General features: G+C 43.0%; 1 protein-coding gene across 1 annotated transcript in view; it reads right to left on the bottom strand.

Moving 5' to 3' along the window:
* DENND4C (DENN domain containing 4C) overlaps positions 1–13,860 on the bottom strand; it is a 164,773-nt gene that overhangs the window by 150,669 nt on the left and 244 nt on the right. The gene's annotated exons all lie outside the window — the stretch shown is intronic.

The raw sequence follows: 13,860 nt of genomic DNA, 5'->3' as shown, positions 1-13,860 counted from the left end.
CCCCGTTATCATGGATGGACCACTACCTGGTTAAGGTTGGTTTCACGGCCTCAGTCCACCCCTGCAGGGGTGGTGGACCTATTAGGATGGTCCGTCCAAAAAAGCTGCTGGACACAGTAAATTCCAAAAAGCCTTGGAGGGTTTTGAGGTTGGTGTGGCTAGTGATTCTGTTGATGCCCTAGTGGGAACCTGGAATAGGGAACCCTCCAGGGCATTAGACATGATTGCTCCTAAGGATCCCTTCTGACCTGCTTAAAAAATGGCCCCATGGTATACTGAGGAATTGTGGGGGCTAAAGCGGTTGGGTAGGCAACTGGAACACAGTTGGAGGACAATTCGGCATATATCTAGCAGGACGTAGCATAGGACCCATTTGAAAGCTTATGCAGCGATGTGTGCAGCAAAAAAAAATTTTGGTCTGTGCACATCGCATCTGCAGGTTGGTGTTTGGCAGCGCTATCCCAGGTTGTGATGAGTTAAATTTCTGGTCCTTTTGCCTTAAATCAGTTCCCAGAGACATTCTGCTGTGACACTGTTAATAGGTTGTTTGTGGACAAAATCTCCTGAATTTGGGCCGACTTGGACTCCACTATTTCTGCAAGGTCTATGAAGGAGGTGTTCAGCAAATCCATCTTGCAGTATTAGATTGGATCCATTTTTAATCTGTAACTCCTGAGGATGTGGACTAGCTGCTGGGGCAGTGCAGTCTACCACTTGTTCTCTGGATTCTTGCCCAACTTGACTGCTTCTATCTAGCAGGGAGATTGATGGAGGTGGCCTGGTTAATATTATAAATGCATCTCTGTGGGAAGGCAGGGAGCCTCCATATTTGAAGGAGGCAATGGTTAGACCGCCTCTTAAGAAGCCTTCTCTGGACCCCTTAATGATGGATAATTATAGGCCAATCTCCCTTGGTTGGGCAAGGTGACTGAGAGGGCAGTGGCCAACCAGCTCCAGGCAGTTTTGGAGGAAACTGATTATCTAGACCCATTTCAAACTGGCTTTAGAGCTGGCTATGGGGTGGAGACAGCCTTGGTCGGCCTGATGGATGACCTTTACCGGAGAATCGACAGATGGAGTGTGACTCCTTTAGTTCTTTTGGATCTCACAGCAGCGTTCGATATCATCGACCATGATATCCTTCTGGATCACCTGGGGGAGTTGGGGATAGGGGGGACTGCTTTGAAGTGCTTCCACTGCTATCTCTCTGGGAGATTCCAGATGGTGGCACTTGGCGACAGCTGTTCCTCAAAATGGGAGCTGTTATATGGAGTCTCTCAGGGCTCCATTCTGTCACTAATGCTTTTTAATATCTACATGAAACCGCTGGGTGAGGTCATCAGGAGATTTGGTGTTGTGTGCTATTATGCTGATGATACCCAAATCTAGTTCTCCTTTTCACCTTCATCATCAAGAAATGACTTGCTCTAAATGCCTGCCTACAGGCAGTAATGGGCTGGATGAGGGATAACAAACTGAAGCTGAATCCAAGCAAGATGGAGGTGCTCATTGTAGGGGCTCAGAATTTGAAGGATGAGTTAGATCTTGCTGTGCTGTTACACTCCCCCAGTTACACTCCCCCGGAAGTAGCAGGTGCACAGCTTGGGAGTACTCTTGGACCCAAGCCTCACCCTGGTATCTCAGGTGGAGGCCATGGCCAGGAGTGCTTTCTGTCGGCTTCGTCTGATTCGACAGCTGTGTCTATCCTTGAAGAGGATGACCTCTAAACAGTGGTGCATCAGCTGGTAATCTCCATCGATTATTGCCATGCACTCTACGTGGGGTGATACACAGTTCAGAACTTCATACACAGTTCAGAAACTTCAGTTAGTTCAAAATGCAGCAGCCAGATTGGTCTCTGGGGCAACCCGGAGAGACCATATTATGCCTATTTTGAAATGGTTACACTGGCTGCCGATATATTTCCAGGCAAAATATAAAGTGCTGGTTATTATCTTTAAAGCCCTGAATGGCTTAGGTCCAAGTTATCTTAGAAAGTTCTGCCTTCTGCATGATTCCCCACTGCATGTTAAGGTCATCTGATGAGTTCATCTCCAGTTACCACTGGTATGTCTGGTGGCGACTCAGAGGCGGCACCTTCTCTGTGGCTGCTCCTGGGCTGTGGAATGCACTCCCAGCAAAAATCCATAATTTGAATTCATTATTAGGTTTTAAGAGCTCTCCTAAAAACCATCTTTGGCCTGGCCTTCCAGGGTTTTTAACTGTTTTAAATATTTTAATTGTTAGTTGGTTTTATGTTAATTGACTTTAATTGTTTTTATTTTGATGTAAATGACTCTGAGCCATTTTTGGGTGACATATAAAATGAATAAAAAAGATCCATGCATACTTTTAAATAATCTTTTAGGCCACTATATTGTGGTGGGTTCTTTTTTGTTGTTCATTTGCATACTTGGCTGAACTCATTTTAGGTCCTTTTTAGATCTGCGTGAAACTACCATTGCTCCACCTCTTGAGCCACTTCTCCATAGGATTAGCTGACATCTCTCTATGTCAGGGGTTCTCAAACTTGGATCCCTAGACATTGTTGGACTGCAACTCCCATCATCCTCTGTCACAATGGTCCAGCTGCAGATTATATGAGTTGTAGTCAAACATCTGGCTATTCAAGTTTTAGAACCCCCTGCTCTATCTCCTCCCATTTAAAGGATCATGTATGTGAAACCATAATATTACTGTAGAATGTGGGGCAATTCACATGACTAAATGGGTGTCTTGATACCCATTTACACAATATGCCAAATTCCACCTGGAACAATCTCTCAGTTTTCAGCAGCTTGGTTGTGGAGCGTTAAGTACTAAACTGGCTATGTGGTTTAACAATCTGACATCTACATGAAGGGGATCTATGACTTTCTTCATGTAGATGTCAGATTGTTAAACCACATAGCCAGTTTAGTACTTCACAACCAAGCTGCTGAAAATTGAGGGATTGTTCCAGGTGGAATTTGACACACTGTGAAGTGGATGAACCACTTATCATTCTTTCTGTGGCTGCTCCCATTTCAACCCCGCTGTGCAGAACATAGCTTCAGAAACAAGAAGAAATTGAAACATTGCTTCCAGGGGACAGGAGTGACTCATTTTGCAGGCTTTACTGTCTTTCTGCATGGTGCCCAATCCCTATTGAAACACAATTTGTTCTGTCCTGCTGTGTGTCAAGAATACCACCCATCCTTTCCATTGACCACACCACAACCCTCTTTTGAAAAAACATCTAAATTCTGTGAGAGAGGAAAGTCCTCCATGTGTATCAACAAGGAGAAAACAAGCAACCTCATTTGTCCAGCTGATGTGATTTTATTCAGTGAGAACTGAATGTGGTGTTTTCTAGTTACAATTCTAATTTAGTGGGAGCAAATTGATGTGATATGCAAAAACATTGATAGAAGAGAGATATTGAAACTGTAGGAGAGCCCAAAGGTGCTCAGCTACTACCTGAACAGTATTGGCATCAACCAGAACTAATGTAGAAGTAGTTGTTGCCCACTGTTTAAACACCCTAAACTGGTGTGTGTAACCAACAAGAGAAAAATACCTATTAAAAAGTAGTATTCTGGTCACCTAATAGCCCCATTCATTCAATATATTTGGGCCTTGTTTATTCACATGCATTCAGAGAAAGCATAATTTGGGTAAAAACATAATATATAAAAGGACTTGTATTGCTGAGTTACTCTTTATTTAAAAACATTTTGACTGCTTCCAATGGAGACAGAGATGCATTACTAAAATAATATTTTCTGACTTGCTTTAACTTTGTGTGTTTGTTTTTATGAGAATAGCCTGCTCGATATCTTTCTCAGTATGTGGTAACTCAAACACACATGAAAAGTACACTTTCCTTGATATATCCCCAGAGTAATATTGTTTTACAAACATGAAAGGGAAGAGCCTGGAAACATGAATCCTTGCCCCTGAACAGATATAAATAAAATAGGAGTGGGGAGAAAGAGGAGCAGGGTGCAGTGGTTCCATAGCGCACCCACAGGATGTTTATTTCGCAGATCTGAGATCTGCGAATCTCAAAGCCTGCCTGCACATCCACACTGATGGATAGAGAGAAACTTGCAGAAACAGCATTGGCTATGCACATGGACTAGCCAGCATCACAGTGTCTGCAGAGGAGGGTCCTAGGGCACAAGCTGCATTTTGGCTCTTTCTAGTTAGGTTCCCTACATTGCTGATGTGGCACTAATATGCCAAATCAAGCATGCCAGAAGCTACGGTTTGCCTCTAAGAATACTTTAGATCTCTCACAGCTGGTTGCAGAGAAAGGCAAAATAGCATTTCAGTATATCTTCCTTCAAATGCTAACTTGGCAAAGAGGCACCTTTTAAACGTGGTGATTCTCTTTATTTAGCAGGGGGAGAGTGACTGGCCCTATCTACCTCCAGCACAGTACCTCCAGTGACTGTTGCTGGTGTCTATCTTATGTTTCTTTTTAGATTGTGAGCCCTTTGGGAACAGGGATCCATCTTATTTATTTATTATTTCTCTGTGTAAACCACCATGAGCCATTTTTGGAAGGGCGGTATAGAAATCAAATTAATATTATTATTATTATTATTAATTGGCAGGCAGGTTATCGGTCTATAATTACTTGGAAGTGCACTTTTTGCTGGGTCTTTCATTATGAGATGAGTTTTCCCAGTTGTTAGCCATTGTTCGATATCACCTCCTTGCAAAATGTGATTGAACTGTATTGATAGTTGTTTATGAAGGCTTGTTAGGTGTTTAAGCCAAAAGCCATGCAGTTCATCGCCTGGTGCAGTCCAATTTTTAATTTTCTTTGCTCTTTCGCTTATTAATTCTGCTGTTTTTATTAGATCTTGCATTTGTTGGTTACAGTTTTCGACCTCTTTCATCCAGCCTGCTTTTTTATTATAATCTATTGGATTGTCCCATAATTTCCCCCAGAATCGCACTGTTTCTTCTTTATTTGGTGTTTCTATGTAAGTAAGTAAGTAAGTAAATAAATAAATAAATGTCCCTGCAGAGAAGAAAAAGTTGAAGCTCTAGTGCTGTAATTCCACACAACTGTGGTATACACCCGAATACCAGAACCATGTGGGTAAGTTTCATTGTGTGGGTCTTTCTCACCCATTGTTATTCTTTTTCCTCCCAGTTATAGGCAATCAGGTGGCAACTGGTAGTCAAAAAGGTAACAGGACTTCCTATGGGGCTCAGGTGATCACACCTGTACCCAAGCCATAGGAACTTGCTTTATAGTGAGTCAGACTATTTGGTTCATCTAGCTCAGTATTGTCTACACTGACTGGCAGCGGCTTTCTCCAGTGTTTGAAACAGGAGTCTTTCCCAGCCCCACCTGTACATACTAGGGATTGAAACATGCAGATGTTCTATTACTGAGCTAGGGCCCCATCCTTGAGCTACAGCCATTTGGGACTGAACCACAGGATAGTGCTACTAAAACTATGTGCAAAGGGGATTTAATATTATCCAGAATCAGAGCTAAATGAAATTGTTGGAGATGGAGTTCCAGTGCATCAACCTTGTGCACCAATAATCCTAATGACCACTAGAGGCATTGGGAGTAGAGACAGTGAGTAAGGGTTTCCCTATCTGTCCCTACTCTGTGACCCCTGATCTGACTCTTCAGCACTTCCTGTGCTGAGTCACAATCCTTCCTTTCCTCTTAGAGAGTACATCTAGGGATGTGCGCAGTACTTCCGGCCGAGGATGGCAACGGGGCAGCAGGAAGGTACGCTGCTGCCTCAAAGGGCTTTGATACAACAAAGTACTGGTGGGGGAATGTGGTGGGAGGGGTACGTGCACCCTCCCCCGCCCATATCTCCTTACCTATTCATTACATAGTCCTTTAGATTATGATTAGGTCTTTCCTATCCAAATGTACTTAACCAATAATTGCTTAGTATTTAGTTCTACAGGAATCCCCATGAGTTTTCTCTAAATAGCTTCAATAACTAAACCGTCCTCTGCTAGCTACTCTGTAACTGGAGTGTGTGCTCTCTTCCCTAGTGCTCTGCTGTTTACCTACTAGGGGTAAAATTAACAACCCCCAATGGAAACAGTGGTCCTAGATGCAGAGTGTGGTAAGGTAAAAAGACTGAGGAGGTGATTTGGCTCCTGTCCACTACATGCTCCTTTTGGTTTAAAGATCAGACTCCTACACAGGACAAGCACATGTTTAACAAACATGCTTTTGTCCTGAACGTTTAAATCTAACTTCCACTCCACTTGGAAATACTGGGATAGAACCTAGGACCGTTCACATACAAAGCATGTGGCCTGCCACTATGTTACCGTCACTTCATCCAGTAGTTTGCTGTGCGTAGCAGCTTTTCAACTTGTGTACTTATGGCAAAATCAATACTTGTGTGGCACACCATGAGTAGTAGAGTCTATTTTTCTATAGAGATTATCTCTGTGTAGGCCAATTGCCATATGTTGGAGCAGCCTACTACAACAACAAAAAGCTTTTAGAGATTTAAAGCATATAAATATCGACCAATTTAACAGCTTTTCTTGTGCAGACCATAGTAAATGGCACTCTAAAGATTAAAGTCAGATAAATGTACACAAATGTAATAGCATTCTTGTGTTTGATGTTTAAATATGACACACCCAGGTTCATAGTCCAGTGAACTAAAAGCCAGTGCTTTTCAGTTGACATACAAGGGATGGAACAGAAAGTACTTTGTTTCGTCATGCTTCAAGACCTTCTGTTGAAGTTCTGTATATTTTGAAATAGTATTCAAAATTCTGTAGAGTTCACACTTTGTTTGGGGCCAAAATGTAACTTGTCTGGAAAACCTCTAGGCAAAGGCTGCTTCTTTACTATTCCCTACAATGGCTGTTGCTGGTCTTCTAGATGAGACACAACCCCTCGGACATATTTCTGCAACCATTATCCTCAAAGTGTCAGTAGCTTTTGAGAGCCTCTTTTCTTCTGATTTGAAGGGAAAATATTATGGGAGGAGAAGGCAAAGCCATAGCAGGAGAGGCATGGATTCTGTGTGGGTGGTGATTTGCTTGGCTTCCACGGGTCTGCCTCTGTACACCCCGATTTCCACACCTAGGCTTCTACCCCCTTCTCTTCTGGTGATAGCCCAGTGCAGATGTTTTGTTTTGTTTTTTGATGCCGAGCTCTTACTCTATTATGATTATCCTTATGTTAAACAGTTTCCTGATGTTGCAGCACACCACAAACTTCAGTCTCCCAAGCACAGGCTATTTTAAAAATACAGGAAGTCCCTAACCTGAACAAGTTGTATTCCAAAAGTTCATTTGTAAGTCTAATGTTCATAACTCTGAACTAGAGATATGCACGCCTGGAAACAAAATTGGGGAAACCATTTTTTCTTTTATCTAGGCCCTCACATCTCCACTCAGAACATATATAGTTTCCAAGAGTGATGACTTGTTTGTACAGTATGTGCAGGTTCACCTTTGTAAGTTGGGGACTTAATGTCATAGGTCATGAAACTTTGTAACTTAAGGAGTGCCTGTACCTTCCAGCTATTAAGATTTTTTAAAAGTTTTCTGGTGATCCACCACATTCCTGTTCTGCTGCTGCTTTCCGATGCCAGACTCAAAGCCTTTAGCTTTCATTCATGTTTATCGTCCTATTTTCTAGTATATGGCTGCTGCAGAAGGCAGCCGCAGAAGTGATCTGGTGTGCTTTGGTGGCAGATGAAGGTGGTCATTTCCACCTCTTCTTCCTACCCCTGCATGCACTCAAATACAAGTAACCTTCTCCCCTTTCTCATGCATCCACTGCCATCTTCTGGCTCTCGGTTTGCTGGGCAGCATGAAAGAACTGGGTTGAAACATTCCCCCCCACACACACACACCCCTGTATTCTCAGCATAGCACAGCACCGTATTTCTGCTGCTGCCTGCATCAATTGACCAGTTCACTTTTTTCATAATCTTTAACTTTTCTCCAGAAATGACAGGAAAGGGATGCAGCAGCTGGGAGTGTAGTGCTTGTTGGAAATGCCAGCAGAGTTAGGATATTATGCCATATTGGGAGTGTGTGTGTGCTGGAAGTGCAGTAGTACAATACAAAAATGAAAAGAACCATGGGAATCGGGGGGGTGGGGGGTGGAGAGACACACCACGGAAAGTTGGATGTGCCTGAGCACAGCTATTACAGCAGTGTACAATAAATAGTAAACAAATTTGGGGAGGGAGCGGGATGTGCTTGTACAAAACAAGACCAGTGATGAGAGCTGCTCTTGTGGTAGCAAGCATGACTTGTCACCTTAGCTAAGCAGGGTCCGCCCTGGTTTGTTTGTTTATTTATGTATTCGATTTTTATACCGCCCTTCCAAAATGGCTCAGGGTGGTTTACAATTAAAAACAGAAACCATTAAAACCAATAACAATTAAAACAGAGATATAAATATTAACACAAATTAAAAAACATCTTAAAAAACAATTAAACTATCATAACAATTAAAACCTTGAAAACCAGGTTAGCATTAAAACAATTAAAACTAATTAAAAACCCTGAAAGGCCAGGCCAAACAGATGGGTTTTTAGGGCTTTCTTGAAGGTCAGTAAGGAATTAAGATTACCAGTTTCTGCTGGGAGTGCATTCTACAGCCCGGGAGCAGCCACAGAGAAGGCCTCTGAGTGCGAGCTCAGTGGTACGAACTGGTGGTAACTGGAGACGGACCTCCTCAGATGACCTTAACATGCAGTGGGGATCATGTAAAAAGAAGGCGCTCTCTAAGATATCTTGGACCCAAGCCATTCAGGGCTTTAAAGGTAATAACCAACACTTTGTATTTTGCCTGGAAACATATCGGCAGCCAGTGTAATTGTTTCAAGAGAGGCATAATATGGTCTCTCCGGGTTCCCCAGAGACCAATCTGGCTGCTGCATTTTGAAGTAACTGAAGTTTCCGGACTATGTACAAAGGCAGCCCCATGTAGAGCACATTGCAATAGTCAAGCTGGTAGGTTACCAGCTGATGCACCACTGTTTTGAGGTCATCCTCTTCAAGGAATGGGCGCAGTTGTCAAATCATCCAAAGCTGATAGAAAGCACTCCTGGCCATGGCTTCCACCTGAGATACCAGGGTGAGACCTGGTTCCAGGAGTACTCCCAAGCTGCGCACCTGCTCCTTCTGGGGGAGTGTAACCCCATCCAGCACAGGAAGATCTAACTCACCCCTCAGAATCGGAGCCCCCACAATGAGCACCTCCATCTTGCTTGGATTCAGCTTCAATTTGTTATCCCTCATCCAGCCCATTACTGCCTGTAGGCAGGCATTTAGAGAATGGGTGCCATTTCCTGAAGATGAAAAGGAGAAGTAGAATTGGGTGTCATCAGCATACTGATAACACCCAGCACCAAACCTCCTGATGACCTCACCCAGCGGTTTCATGTAGATATTAAAATGCATTAGTGACAGAATGGAGCCCTGAGGGACTCCATATAACAGCTCCTGTTTTGAGGAGCAACTGTCACCAAGCTCCACCATCTAGAATCTACCCGAGAGATAGGAACGGAACCACTGCAAGGCAGTGCCCCCTATCCCCAACTCCCCCGGGCGATCCAGAAGGATGCCATGGTCGGTGGTATTGAACGCCACTGAGAGATCCAGAAGAACCAGCAGAGTCACACTCCCTCTGTCGATTCCCTGGTAAAGGTCATCTATCAGGCCGACCAAGGCTGTCTCAACCCCATAGCCAGCTCTAAAGCCAGTTTGAAATGGGTCTAGATAATCAGTTTCCTCCAAAACTGCCTGGAGCTGGTTGGCCACCTCCCTCTCAATCACCTTGCCCAACCAAGGGAAATTGGAGATTGGCCTGTAATTATCCATCGCTAAGGGGTCCAGGGAAGGCTTCTTTAAGAGCGGTCTAACCATTGCCTCCTTCAGACAGGGGAGCACCCTACCCTCCCTCAGCAATGCATTTATGATGTTAACTAGACCACCTCCAACAATTTCCCTGCTAGATACAAGCAGCCAAGTTGGGCAAGGTTCCAGAGAACAAGTGGTAGGCTGAACCGCCCCAAGAAGCTTGTCCACATCCTCAGGAGTCACAGATTGAAACTGATCCAATCTAATACTGCAAGAGGGAGTATGGTTGCACATGAATGGGAGATTTGATGTGTGACCAGTTGCAGGGGAGTAAACCAGTTGCAGGGGAGTAATGGCAGGTGAGAGGGCCCTCAACTCCTGTCTGTGGCTTCCAGCGGCATCTGGTGGGCCACTGTGTGAAACAGGATGCTGGACTAGATGGGCCTTGGGCCTGATCCAGCAGGGCTGTTCTTATGTTCTTATGACCACTGGAAGATATTCTCATCAGGGGATGGAGCCACTCTGGGAAGAGCAGAAAGTTCTAAGTTCTCTCCCTGACTTCTCCAAGATAGGGTTGAGAGAGACTCCTACCTGCAACCTTGGAGAAGCCACTGCCAGTCTGTGAAGATAATACTGAGCTAGACAGACCAATGGTCTGACTCAGTGTATGGCAGCTTTCTAAGTTTCAGCCACCACAGGGTATGGGATCAACATCCACTATATTTCAAAGCACTTTGTGCTGCTGTGAGGATGGAGAAATGGAGAAGCACAAGAGAAACTCCAGCAACAGCAGCCATGTATGAGCTGAGTACCCACACTGGCGGCGGCTGCAAGTCCTTGTGTGAACCAGAAGAAGCTCACACAAAGGAGCCCTCCATCTGGAAGCAGCCAAAGTCTAGATGAAATTCCCCATTCCAAAATCTTGACATACGGAAGCATCTCAAATCCATTCTATAGCAGAGATCCAGTTTTCCTGTTGAAGAAATAGCAGTTCAAATGGCTAAGACAGTGACATTCAACGTTATAATTTGGTTTCATTACCAATTCCCAAGGGCCAAATGAGATGTGATAAGGTCAAGCCCACTAGTTTGGTCTTAGGATTGCAGCCAAATTCCTATCAAGGGATAGGGTGTCAGGAAGGATTTTTGAAATGCAGAATTGGAAGGGGAAAACAAAACTGTTCTGCCCTAATTCCCTTCCTTGCACTTTGAGACCCTTGTTTTAAACCAAATGTTCCCTATACTGCAGTACTTTATAGCCACAAGATCTTTTGTATCTCCAAACTTCAGGATTTTTGTTTCTTTTGAGCATGTAATATAACCTCCCCCTTTGGGAGCGTGGTCTGTAACATATCTGCATGCTAAACAAACCATGCCAGCAGAGTGGCTGACCATGCCAGGAACTCCTGCTGACAACACCCCTGGAGGACCATCTGGACCTGGAGAAGACCCTCCACCGTCAAGGACCCACACCCAGAGGCTGCAATTGGCAAAAGAAGACTGGCACGGCCCTGCCGGCCACACGCAAGGTGAGGCTGGGATCTGACCCTCCCTTGGACCTTTTGGACATTCCTCTCACTGTACCCTTTTAACTGGATTCTACCCAATCCTGTAGGAACTCGCGTACAGAGCTATATTCTCTCTACCATTGCAACCACACATTCCTTAGTACACGGCCGTGCTTTATTGGGAAATTCTGTTCACTGCTGTATTGCTTTTGTAAACCATATACTAAACATTCTCTAATAAAAGTCAATCCTGTTCATCAACTCAATATGCATTCTCAGAGTGGCTTCCAACAAAGAAATTAAAAATCCACAAACAATAAAACCAGCAACATAAACCAACAAGACAATTTAGCAGCACAGTAGAGAAAATACCAACGTAAAACAGACTACCCAACTGCTAAATCTAAAGGCTTAGCAAAATAAAAAATGTGCCTTCTTTCCTCCTCTTCCTGGGGAGAGAATATCAGAGCTGGAGTGCTAAACCTAAAAAAGGCCCTATTTCCGATCTTCAGCTGTTTCACCTGTGATGGTGGGGGGACCTGGAAGAGGGCTTCTAATACATGGACGGATTCATGGGGGAGAAAGCTGTGTCCTAAAAGTAGCTGAGCTAAGCCATTTTAAGCTTTAAAGGTTAATAGCAGCACTTTGAATTGTGCTGAGAAATGAATTGCAAATCAATACAGTTGTTTAAAAGTGGCAAGATCTGTTTCATACGTTGCAATGAGTTAGGCATGAGTCATAGATGTAGACTGCTTATGAAAGTGATTATTTCAGCCTGTTGTGGCAACATCTGCATTGGCTGTTGCTGTATCAACAATAATAAAGACTGACTGAACTACAGGTGGGAGAATTTGCCAAGACATTTGGACAACTGGCCTATAAAACTAATTTACTGTGGAGCAAAACGTTGTGAATCCCAGAATGTATATAAGTCCTAAACTAAAAATTATCAGCAATTCAGTCTTGTGCTGTGACAAAATGGAAGCTTAAGTTAAAGATACCCTGAAGAAGAGGAAAACAACTTGTGTGCACTAGGCTAGATCCTCAGTTTCAGTAAACTGGTAGTGCTCCTCACTACAGTGGGAGTAGAACGTCTGGCCTTCTTTCTTAATTCCCAGTAGAAAGTGATTCACAAAAGGAAGAACCTGTAGTATTTATTACATCTTATCCCTAGTCATGCTATATTTATTTAATATAGCATTAAGGATAATATTTTAGCAAGCAAGGATACTACAGCTATCTCTTAAAACAATTTTAGATTAGGAAATATTTCGTTTCAAGCCACTAGGTGGAGCTACAACACCTATAATTAAACTAGCAAAGCTTCTCTGGCAAGATAGCTTAGTGCTGACATATCTTTTCCAGCATTTTTTTTCTAAAGGACCTAATACATCTCAATTACAATCTCATTTGCTTAGAAGTAAATTCAGTTTATGCAAATAGAGATTTATTTCAACTAATTCTGACTTGGTTTCCAGCCTCAATACTGTTTAAATGTTGTGTTGAATATTTGGGGCGGAAACTCCATTAGTCACACTAAGTAGGACTTACTTCCTTTTTTTTGCTTTTAAATTTTTTATTGATTTTTACAATATCTTAACAATCTCGTTACATCCAATTAAACAAATGTTGACTTCCCGCTCACCAATCCATGCAAATCACTAACTATACAATTCAACCACTGCTATAATAATTCAAAACATATATCCTATACCTTACAAACTCGATTTTACTCTACTCAACCTGCTAATATTGCTAAATTTCAAACCCTGTTGAAAGTAGGACTTACTTCCAAGTAAACATGCATAGGATCGTACAGTTCAAATTAAACTCTTTAGACATCAGCAGCAGAATAGCATGTAGTTTTTAAAGTGTCCATGAGAACTACTGTCCAATGAAAGATAACTGTATTCCAGCTTGCAAACTAAATTAGCTCTATAATTTAGGCTGCAACCTCACATACACTTACTTGGCAGTAAATTCTGTTGAACTTGGTATGATTAACCTCTACGTAAACATGCAAAGGATTGTATAAATCCTGATTAAAAATTCTGCTGCACCCTTTGGTCTAACACCATACAGATTCACAGTACTACTGACACTGCATCTGTACCATGGATGAAATGAAGTGGGCAGCAAAAATAATGGTCTACATTGAGAAGTGGACTGTAGTTGGTTTTTTTATACCTAAGGACTACACAAGGAAGCAAAATAAAAACATGTAATGTGAAAAAATATGAGAAGACCATGAAGCATATCATATGCCCTTACTTGTTTTAACACAGAGCGGCTGTAGTTTAGTGACAAAGCATCTGCTTTGCATACAGAAGATACCAGGTTCAGTCTCTTGCACTGAGAAAGAGAGGGGTCTTTCCCAGTCCTATTTCCAAGTTGGAAAAGACCCCTGCCTAAAACCCTGAAGAGCTGCTGCCAACCAGAGTAAAGGTAAAGTGTGCTGTCAAGTCAGTGTTGACTCCTGGTGCCCACAGAGCCCTGTGGTTGTCTTTGGTAGAATACAAAAAGGGTTTACCATT

This window comes from Hemicordylus capensis, chromosome 2, assembly GCF_027244095.1.
Source record: "Hemicordylus capensis ecotype Gifberg chromosome 2, rHemCap1.1.pri, whole genome shotgun sequence".
Taxonomy (NCBI): Eukaryota; Metazoa; Chordata; class Lepidosauria; order Squamata; family Cordylidae; genus Hemicordylus; species Hemicordylus capensis.
This window is presented reverse-complemented; position numbering and strand designations above follow the sequence as displayed.